This window comes from Tachypleus tridentatus, chromosome 2, assembly GCF_004210375.1.
Source record: "Tachypleus tridentatus isolate NWPU-2018 chromosome 2, ASM421037v1, whole genome shotgun sequence".
Lineage (NCBI taxonomy): Eukaryota > Metazoa > Arthropoda > Merostomata > Xiphosura > Limulidae > Tachypleus > Tachypleus tridentatus.
The window spans coordinates 11,927,097-11,935,494 of NC_134826.1; the positions used below are offsets into that span (position 1 = coordinate 11,927,097).

Genomic DNA, 8,398 nt, shown 5'->3' on the forward strand with positions numbered 1-8,398 from the left:
AATTTACGGTGGTTCGTGCGCGATATTTTAAACCTATTTACATAATATTTATGAAAACATAGTACTTTAAACATTTTGCTTCAATACGTACTTAACGGTAAACTAAATTACAAACTTTTTAAGTTATGGTATTTCTTTTCCAGTTACATTTTAATTATTTCATTCACTAATTTAACGCAATTTTACTGACATTAGTATATTACTATAAACAACGTCATTATGAGTTTTTTACTGCTAGTGCAGCCAAACTTCAAAATGACTATTCTGGAAATTAAAAATAGAAAAGTATGAATAAAGCCTAAAGATAAAAGCCTTAGAAGTTGTAGTAGTAGCTAAATATGTATAGGTACTTGAAGAATTTTCTAGTGACATTAAAATGGAACATTACTCAACGCACGATGATTCTCACAAGGAAACACCCCCCCCGACCATTCTGGAACGATCCATGAATTTATGACATCGTAAAACTAGTGTGATACTGAACGTTCTCGAATGTGCGTCACATCCGTTGCCGGTTGCAGATATAAGCTTGACGCGCTGGCGTTGTTGGTCATATGTTAGTAAATTGAAAAGACTGAGTTAGAGTACAAAGTTATTATAGTTCGCGAATTGTGTTTGGAATTATCGGTAGAAAAGTAAGTATGTGTGATGAATGTGGTTAATTTGATATTACTTTGTAAGGAAAGTATGAAACTGTATTTAAACAAAATGGTTTGAGGAATAGTTACGTGAAGGATGAGAAAGTTTAACGTTTTGGTTAATGGTTTTCTTGCCCGTAGTGTATTAACTTCCTGGGAACTGAGCTCTTGTGTTTTTGTTACTGAGTGAACAGTAATTGATTTAAATGTTTCGATACTTCTCTCCTCAGGACAATGTCCAAATCTACGGCTATAGGTATTGACCTTGGGACCACCTACTCGTGTGTGGGTGTTTTCCAGCATGGGAAGGTTGAAATAATTGCGAATGACCAGGGTAATCGTACAACTCCGAGTTATGTTGCCTTCACAGACACGGAAAGGCTTATTGGTGACGCAGCCAAAAAACCAGGTTGCAATGAACCCGACCAACACCGTATTTGGTAAATATCATAGCAACGAAACTAATGCATTAAGCCTATTAATATTTTAATCTTTTGCGTAGTTCTATTATGAACATGTGAAACTCTTAAACGCTACACATAAACCTAACAACTCCTGATTCATTAAAGTCGTTTGATAAATTAACATATATTTGCTCTAAATCTAACGTATTTAAAATTAGTCTTTCGTTCGTGGTTTGCATATAATATCTAGAATGTTTGTTTTTAAAGTAGGTCGTTTTACTTTTTTCTGCTGACTTTTCGTGTTTTTTTGTTTACTAACAATTGTTTACTATTAAACTTTAGTTTTTATCGTTGTAAACGCAACTATTTAATACTATTTTGTCAGATGCCAAGCGTCTCATCGGTAGGAAATGGGATGACCCATCAGTTGCTCAGGATATGAAACACTGGCCATTCGAAGTAATTAGTGAAGCAGGCAAACCAAAGATAAAAGTGGAATATAAGGGAGAGACTAAAAATTTCTTTCCCGAAGAAATTTCTTCAATGGTTTTGATCAAAATGAAGGAAATAGCTGAAGCTTATCTGGGAAAAAACATCACTAATGCAGTTATCACTGTTCCTGCATACTTCAATGATTCCCAACGACAAGCCACCAAAGATGCTGGAACCATTTCCGGATTAAACGTACTTCGAATAATCAATGAACCAACGGCTGCAGCCATAGCTTACGGCCTAGATAAGAAGGTACAATAAACCCGTACTTGCCAAACGTACACAGCAGGGAAACTTAAGTGTAACAAATTAATAATTAGCTGTAAATTCTAATATAAGTTGTATGTAGAAACCTATAAACATGTCCGGATAAAGTAATTCCAGACGTTTTATTTGTCTCTGTTCCGTATCACTTAGTTTTGGTTTATATTTTATTTCTTAGGGCACTGGAGAAAAAAATGTCTTGATCTTTGACCTTGGAGGAGGTACGTTCGATGTTTCCATTCTGACCATTGAGGACGGAATATTTGAAGTGAAATCAACTGCTGGAGATACCCACCTGGGTGGAGAGGATTTCGATAACCGCATGGTTAACCACTTTGTCCAAGAATTCAAAAGGAAACACAAGAAAGACCTATCTGTCAATAAACGGGCCTTACGAAGGTTAAGAACTGCGTGTGAACGGGCGAAAAGAACCTTGTCGTCGAGTACTCAAGCCAGGTAAGATTCTTCGTCATTAAATCTGGTCGTCTTTCTCCCTGGGTGGGCGGATAATGAATATATGTGTACTTACCTAAAACAAGATGTTTAAAACTATATTAACTGTCGACCAGTATAAAACTTAGTTTTGGTTTATTTTCATTACAGTATCGAGATTGACTCGTTATTCGAGGGTGTTGATTTCTACTCCACAATCACTCGAGCTCGTTTTGAAGAGTTGAACTCTGACCTTTTCCGGGGCACCCTTGACCCAGTGGAGAAAGCTTTAAGAGATGCTAAAATGGACAAAGCTCAGATCCACGAGATTGTACTTGTGGGTGGGTCAACCAGAATTCCAAAAATCCAGAAACTTCTTCAGGACTTTTTCAACGGCAAGGACCTTAACAAGAGCATTAACCCTGATGAAGCTGTTGCATATGGCGCCGCTGTGCAAGCTGCCATTTTGAGTGGCGACAAGTCAGAGGAAGTTCAAGACTTGCTGCTGCTGGACGTCACACCTCTGTCCTTGGGAATTGAGACTGCCGGTGGCGTGATGACCACACTAATAAAACGAAACACCACCATACCCACCAGGCAGACCCAAACGTTTACAACGTATTCCGATAACCAGCCTGGAGTACTCATCCAGGTGTACGAAGGCGAACGTGCCATGACCAAAGACAATAACCTGCTTGGAAAGTTCGAGTTGGGTGGAATCCCCCCTGCTCCACGTGGAGTGCCCCAGATAGAAGTCACGTTTGATATAGACGCTAATGGTATCATGAATGTCTCTGCTGTAGATAAGAGCACTGGGAAGGAAAACAAGATAACCATAACAAACGATAAGGGTCGACTGTCCAAGGAGGAAATTGAGAAGATGGTGAAGGAAGCTGAGAACTATAGAGAGGAGGATGAGAAACAGAAATCCAGGATCCAAGCTAAGAACAGCTTGGAGAGCTATGCTTTCAACATGAAGTCCACAGTTGAGGATGATAAGCTGAAAGACAAAATCTCTGAAGATGACAAGAAGAAAGTCTTGGATAAGGTTCAGGACACCATCAAGTGGTTGGACAGTAATCAGGTTGGTATTTAAACACACCAACTAAAATATTAAATTGGTTTTTTGTTGCTGTTTTTTTTAAACCTCAATTTCAAATTTTTTAGTAAGTATCAAATATTGGCTTCAGTTTCCTACTGTTAGAACCAATGTAACATATTTGCAAGAAGATATAAATAATTGTTTCCTATACTTTTCAGCTGGCAGAAAAGGAAGAATTTGAACATAAACAGAAAGAGTTGGAAGGAATCTGTAATCCTATCATTACCAAGTTATACCAGGCTGGTGGAATGCCAGGAGGTATGCCTCATGGTGGACCAACTCCTGGCGGGGGACCAACAGGTGGAAGTGGAGGACCAACTATCGAAGAAGTTGATTAATTAAACTTGTACCAATGTTTATAATTATTTAATTGTAGAATAATCTTTAAATTGTTATTTATTTAGTTTTTAATTTTAATAATTAAGTTGTGTTTATACATATAAGTATTTAATTTCTTATGGTAATATATAAATAAAATATTTATTTTCAAACAGCAAAGTTGTCTCTCTCTTCATTTAATTGTAAATACCTGCTATAATACGTTACACCCTTTTATAACTAGGTATTTATAATTAGACAGTATCTTAGGATTAACCAATAAATTGTAACAAAAATCGATTAAGAAACCAATTTAATTCTTAAAATTTCACATTGAAACAAGAACTTCATAATCTTTTATGCAAAATTTAATTACTTTACGTAATCCGAGAATGCATGATATTTAATTTAAAAATCCAATAGTGGGTCGCGGGTTCGAATTTACGTAACACTAAACATTTTCGCCTTTTTAGCCGTGTTGGTGTTATAATGTAACGGTCAATTCCACTGTTCGTCGTTAAGAGTGGGTCGTGTTTACTAGCTCCTTTTCCTCTAGTCTTTCACTGCCCCATTAAGGGACGGCTAACGCAGATAGCCTTCCTGTAGCTTTGCGCGCAATTCCGGAACAACAAAACAAACTTACTTGTGGGTAGGAAACTTTCTTCAATGTTCGCATAATTGTTTGTAAAAAGAATGACTAACTAATTAATTACACGAACAGAGAGGGTGGAAATTTCTGATAATAAAGTTTCAAACGTCAAATTTCTTAGTTTAAAATGCATATTTCATCATGTAAATAATCGGGCAGTGTATATGTCAATACCAGAATTGACGCTATTCCAGACCCGATTAGAAAACACATTTTTTATTTGTCTTTTTTAAAAAGTTGTACTTACGTGTGTAGGTTGGTAATGAATAATATTACTAAAGGTAAATTTTCTGTTGGGTGTTACTGGTTAAGAGAGTACAAGTGCAGAGTTTATTATGTGAAGCCTATATTTACTCATCCTTTGCTGGTGTACATGCCAAATTTAAGCCACCTACATTCTTATTCACTGATGAATATAAACCACAATTTCATTATCAATTACGATATTGAAGAAAGGGAGGTATCTAGTCACTATCATCCACCGCTAACTTTCGTGCTATTCTTTTTACCAACGAATAGTAGGATTGATCATAACTTTGTATCGCCCCCACGGCTGAAAGAGCGGACATGTTTGGAATGGTGGGGATTCGAACCCGCCACCTTGAAATTACGAGTCAAGCACACGGGCGTAGGAACCACCCAGAATAGGTTAGTTTAAAACTTTAGGATTCTCGGAATTCTCACATTAACACACACTGCACACTAATCAGTGGCTAGCTTTACCAAACGGTGAAATTTTATAACCATCTTTAATAATCTCGATACATTACTTGGTTTGTGCAAGCCACGTAACAAGTCTGCAGAAAGAAATAAGTCTTGTCCTTTCTTTATAATGTATAATAAAAAAAGTTTATTTCATAATGTTCATTCACCTGAAAGTTAGGAACGTGGAGACCTGTACAATAAAAGTATGTAATACATTATTTACATATTTGATAAGATTCTGTGGTAAACAGTCTTCAGTTTCAATATAAATTTAACTTGTAACATGGCAGGGAATAACATACAATTCAACAGCCATTGTAGGTTAATCATTCATATATTTAGCTATTAATTTTTGTTTTATTTATTTTTTTAATTTCTGTGCTAGCCGTCCCTAATTTAGCAGTGTAAGATTAGAGGGAAGGCAGCTAGTAATCACCCCCCACCACGAATTCTTGGGCTACTCTTTTACCAACGAATAGTGAGATTGACCGTCACATTATAATGCCCCCACAACTGGGAGGGCGAGCATGTTTGGCGCGACGGGAATGCGAACTCGTGACCCTCAGATTACGAGTCGCACGCCTTAACACACTTGGCCATGCCGGGCCAACAACGAATAGTGAGATTTACTGTCACATATAACGCCCCCAGTGCAGAAAGGGCGAGCATGTTTGGTGCAATAGGGATTGGAACGACCATCGGATTACGAGTCGAGTGCCTTAACCACTTGGCCATGCTGGGCCCGCATTTTAATTTTTGATAAAAGTAGCATGCTCACCTATACGCTGAAAAATAATTCGTTCGTTTAATGTTTTCCACGGTTTTGATGCATTGGTTGTTTCTTTTTATTGTATAATGTAACATGATTTAATTCACCTTTTCAAAACTAGTTTCTTCAAATCTGCTCAGAGGGCTAATTAAAGTCGTAAAAACTATTAAATACTTGTTTTTATTAAATAACATGCAGCGATAAAGTGGCAAAATAACATGTCGAGAGTGTACCAGACGTGTATACAATATTCTGTGAGTTATCCCAAGTAACTCGAATAAAGGTACGTTCTATGCTGGTTGTAAAATGGTGAAATTAATAGCTATTTCAGTTACAATGTAACGAAAAGTATATCATAAACAAAAATAAATAATAGAAAACAACTACCCAAAATGAAAACAAAACAATGTTATGTCAAATAATGAAATCAGCATGTATGTAAAAACGACTCGTTTGGGTTGAGAAAATTTTTTACGTAGAGGAGCAACAACGTCTCGACCTTCTTCGGTCATCATCAGGTTCACAAAGAAAGAAAGAGGTAACTGATCGGAAGCTGACCAAATGTTTGAAAGGGGTTGTGTAACTGAGTGTCGGAGTGTAGAGGGCGTGCTTAGATGTTTGAATATATAATTTTATATTATTTATTTTATTATTATTATTTATTATATTATTTTAATATAGGTAAAAAGGTGTTCCTTTGTATTGGTTTATTTTGGGCTTAAGTTGTTGTATAAGTAAGGCTTTTTTAATTTTGCGTTTGTTTCTTTTCTTAGTATTTGGGTGTTTTTTGTGGTTATTCTGTGTTTATTTGATTTGCAGTGTTCGAAAACGTGTGAAGATGACTTTTTGTGTTCTTTAAATCTGGTTTGTGGAGGACACTTATTGATGTTGATGAAATATTGTTTTATTTTGTCTAATTCGTTGTTAATTTTAACTGGTGAGCATAGTTTTATGGCTGTGTTTATTTGGTGTCTCAGTATGTTGAGTTTTTGTTTTGTTTCATGTGCTGAGTCCCAAGGAATGTATAGTCCAGTATGGGTGATTTTTCGGTGGATTTCTGTTTTAAATTGTGTATCGGTTCTTGTAATTTTGAGAATAAGAAATTATATTTGATTTGCTTTCTTCTTGTTCATATGTGAAGTTGATGTTGGGATGTATAGCGTTAATGTGATTGCAAAATTAAGTGTGTGTTCTGTATATGTGAATCCCGCAACCGTGTCGTCTACATATCTGTACCAGTATAGTGATGGATGTAATGCTGTGTTAATTGCTTGTGTTTCAACTTGTGCCATAAAAATATTGGCTAGAACTGGTGATACTGGGTTGCCCATGCTTAGGCCATTTGTTTGTATATAGTTGTGGTTGTTGAATATAAAGTTTATCTTCATCGTGGTGAATTCTATGAGGGTTGCTAATTGGTTGCTGGGAATGTCTATAGATGGGTTAGGGTCTCGAATATAGAGTTCTAAGGCTATCTTGCAGGCTTCAGCGGTTGGAACTTCTGTAAAGAGATATATAACATCGAAACTGGCCATTAAGGCTTTATGATTAAATTCATTAACATTAGATTTGAAATTAAAAGAGTTTGATGAATGAGCTGGCTGATGTTACATATTTGGAGAATGCCCATGCTATGTAATTACCGAGATTGTAATTAAACGATTCATATGTGGACATTATTGGTCATAATGGACAATCTGGTTTATGAGGTTTTGAGATGCCATATGTTTGTGGTGTGCATCATTCGGTTCTGCGTAGGTAGGAATAAAGTGTTTGTGAAATTGTGTTGGTTTTTTTTATTTTTAGTAGTATTTTGTTTAGTTGTGTTTCGTGTGTCTTTGTTAGATTTGTGTGTATTGGTTTAAATTTGTTAGTGTCTGATAGGATGTTCTTCATTTTCTGGATGTATTCATTCGTGTTCATTATGACTATAGTGTTTCCTTTATCTGCTTTTAGAATTTTTTTCGACATCACTGATGAAATCAGCATAGCTTCATAAAAATAAAGTGCATAATTTATAAATAGAAATTTAAAATAATAATAGCAAAAATGCTTAAATAAGAACTAAAACATAATTTTTGAATTATTATATTTAATGATTACAGACTCAATAATATCAACAACAGAATAAGAATTATTAGAAATTTTATTGATAGAAACTGATGTTTAATTAAACTTTAAAATAGTATTGTCAACGAATCTCGTGCATGCTTAAATATGTTCACACATACATGCATACCCTAAAACATCCATATTTGTATGCATCTAAACATATAATGAATACCTATATACGGGTTCACATTTATGATAATTCACGTAAAACGTTATAACGAAATAAAAAATGCTTTAGATTAACTACACCTATTCTAATGAAATATACGAGTAAAAAAGCACAATGAATAATATTTTGTCTAAATACCTTTTCAAAAAACAAAATTATTGGCTTATAGGAAAAATGTTTAAAAGAAGAGGTTTATCATTTTTGGTGATTTAGCTTTTCAAGTTTTCAATATATCCAAATTTTGTGTTTACATATTTAAAAACCAGTGGTTTTTTTTTTATAATCACGAATGAAATTTTGTGCTTGTTTTTAGTTAAGTACAAAGCTACATAATGGGCTATATG

General features: G+C 35.1%; 1 pseudogene across 1 annotated transcript; it reads left to right on the forward strand.

Moving 5' to 3' along the window:
- The first annotated feature begins 493 nt into the window (after positions 1–493).
- Positions 494–3,830, forward strand: LOC143238146 (heat shock 70 kDa protein cognate 4-like; annotated as a pseudogene). The gene is made up of 6 exons (XR_013020430.1): positions 494–635; positions 869–1,078; positions 1,428–1,786; positions 1,977–2,254; positions 2,402–3,314; positions 3,491–3,830. The product of XR_013020430.1 is annotated as a heat shock 70 kDa protein cognate 4-like (transcript).
- Positions 3,831–8,398: the final 4,568 nt, after the last annotated feature.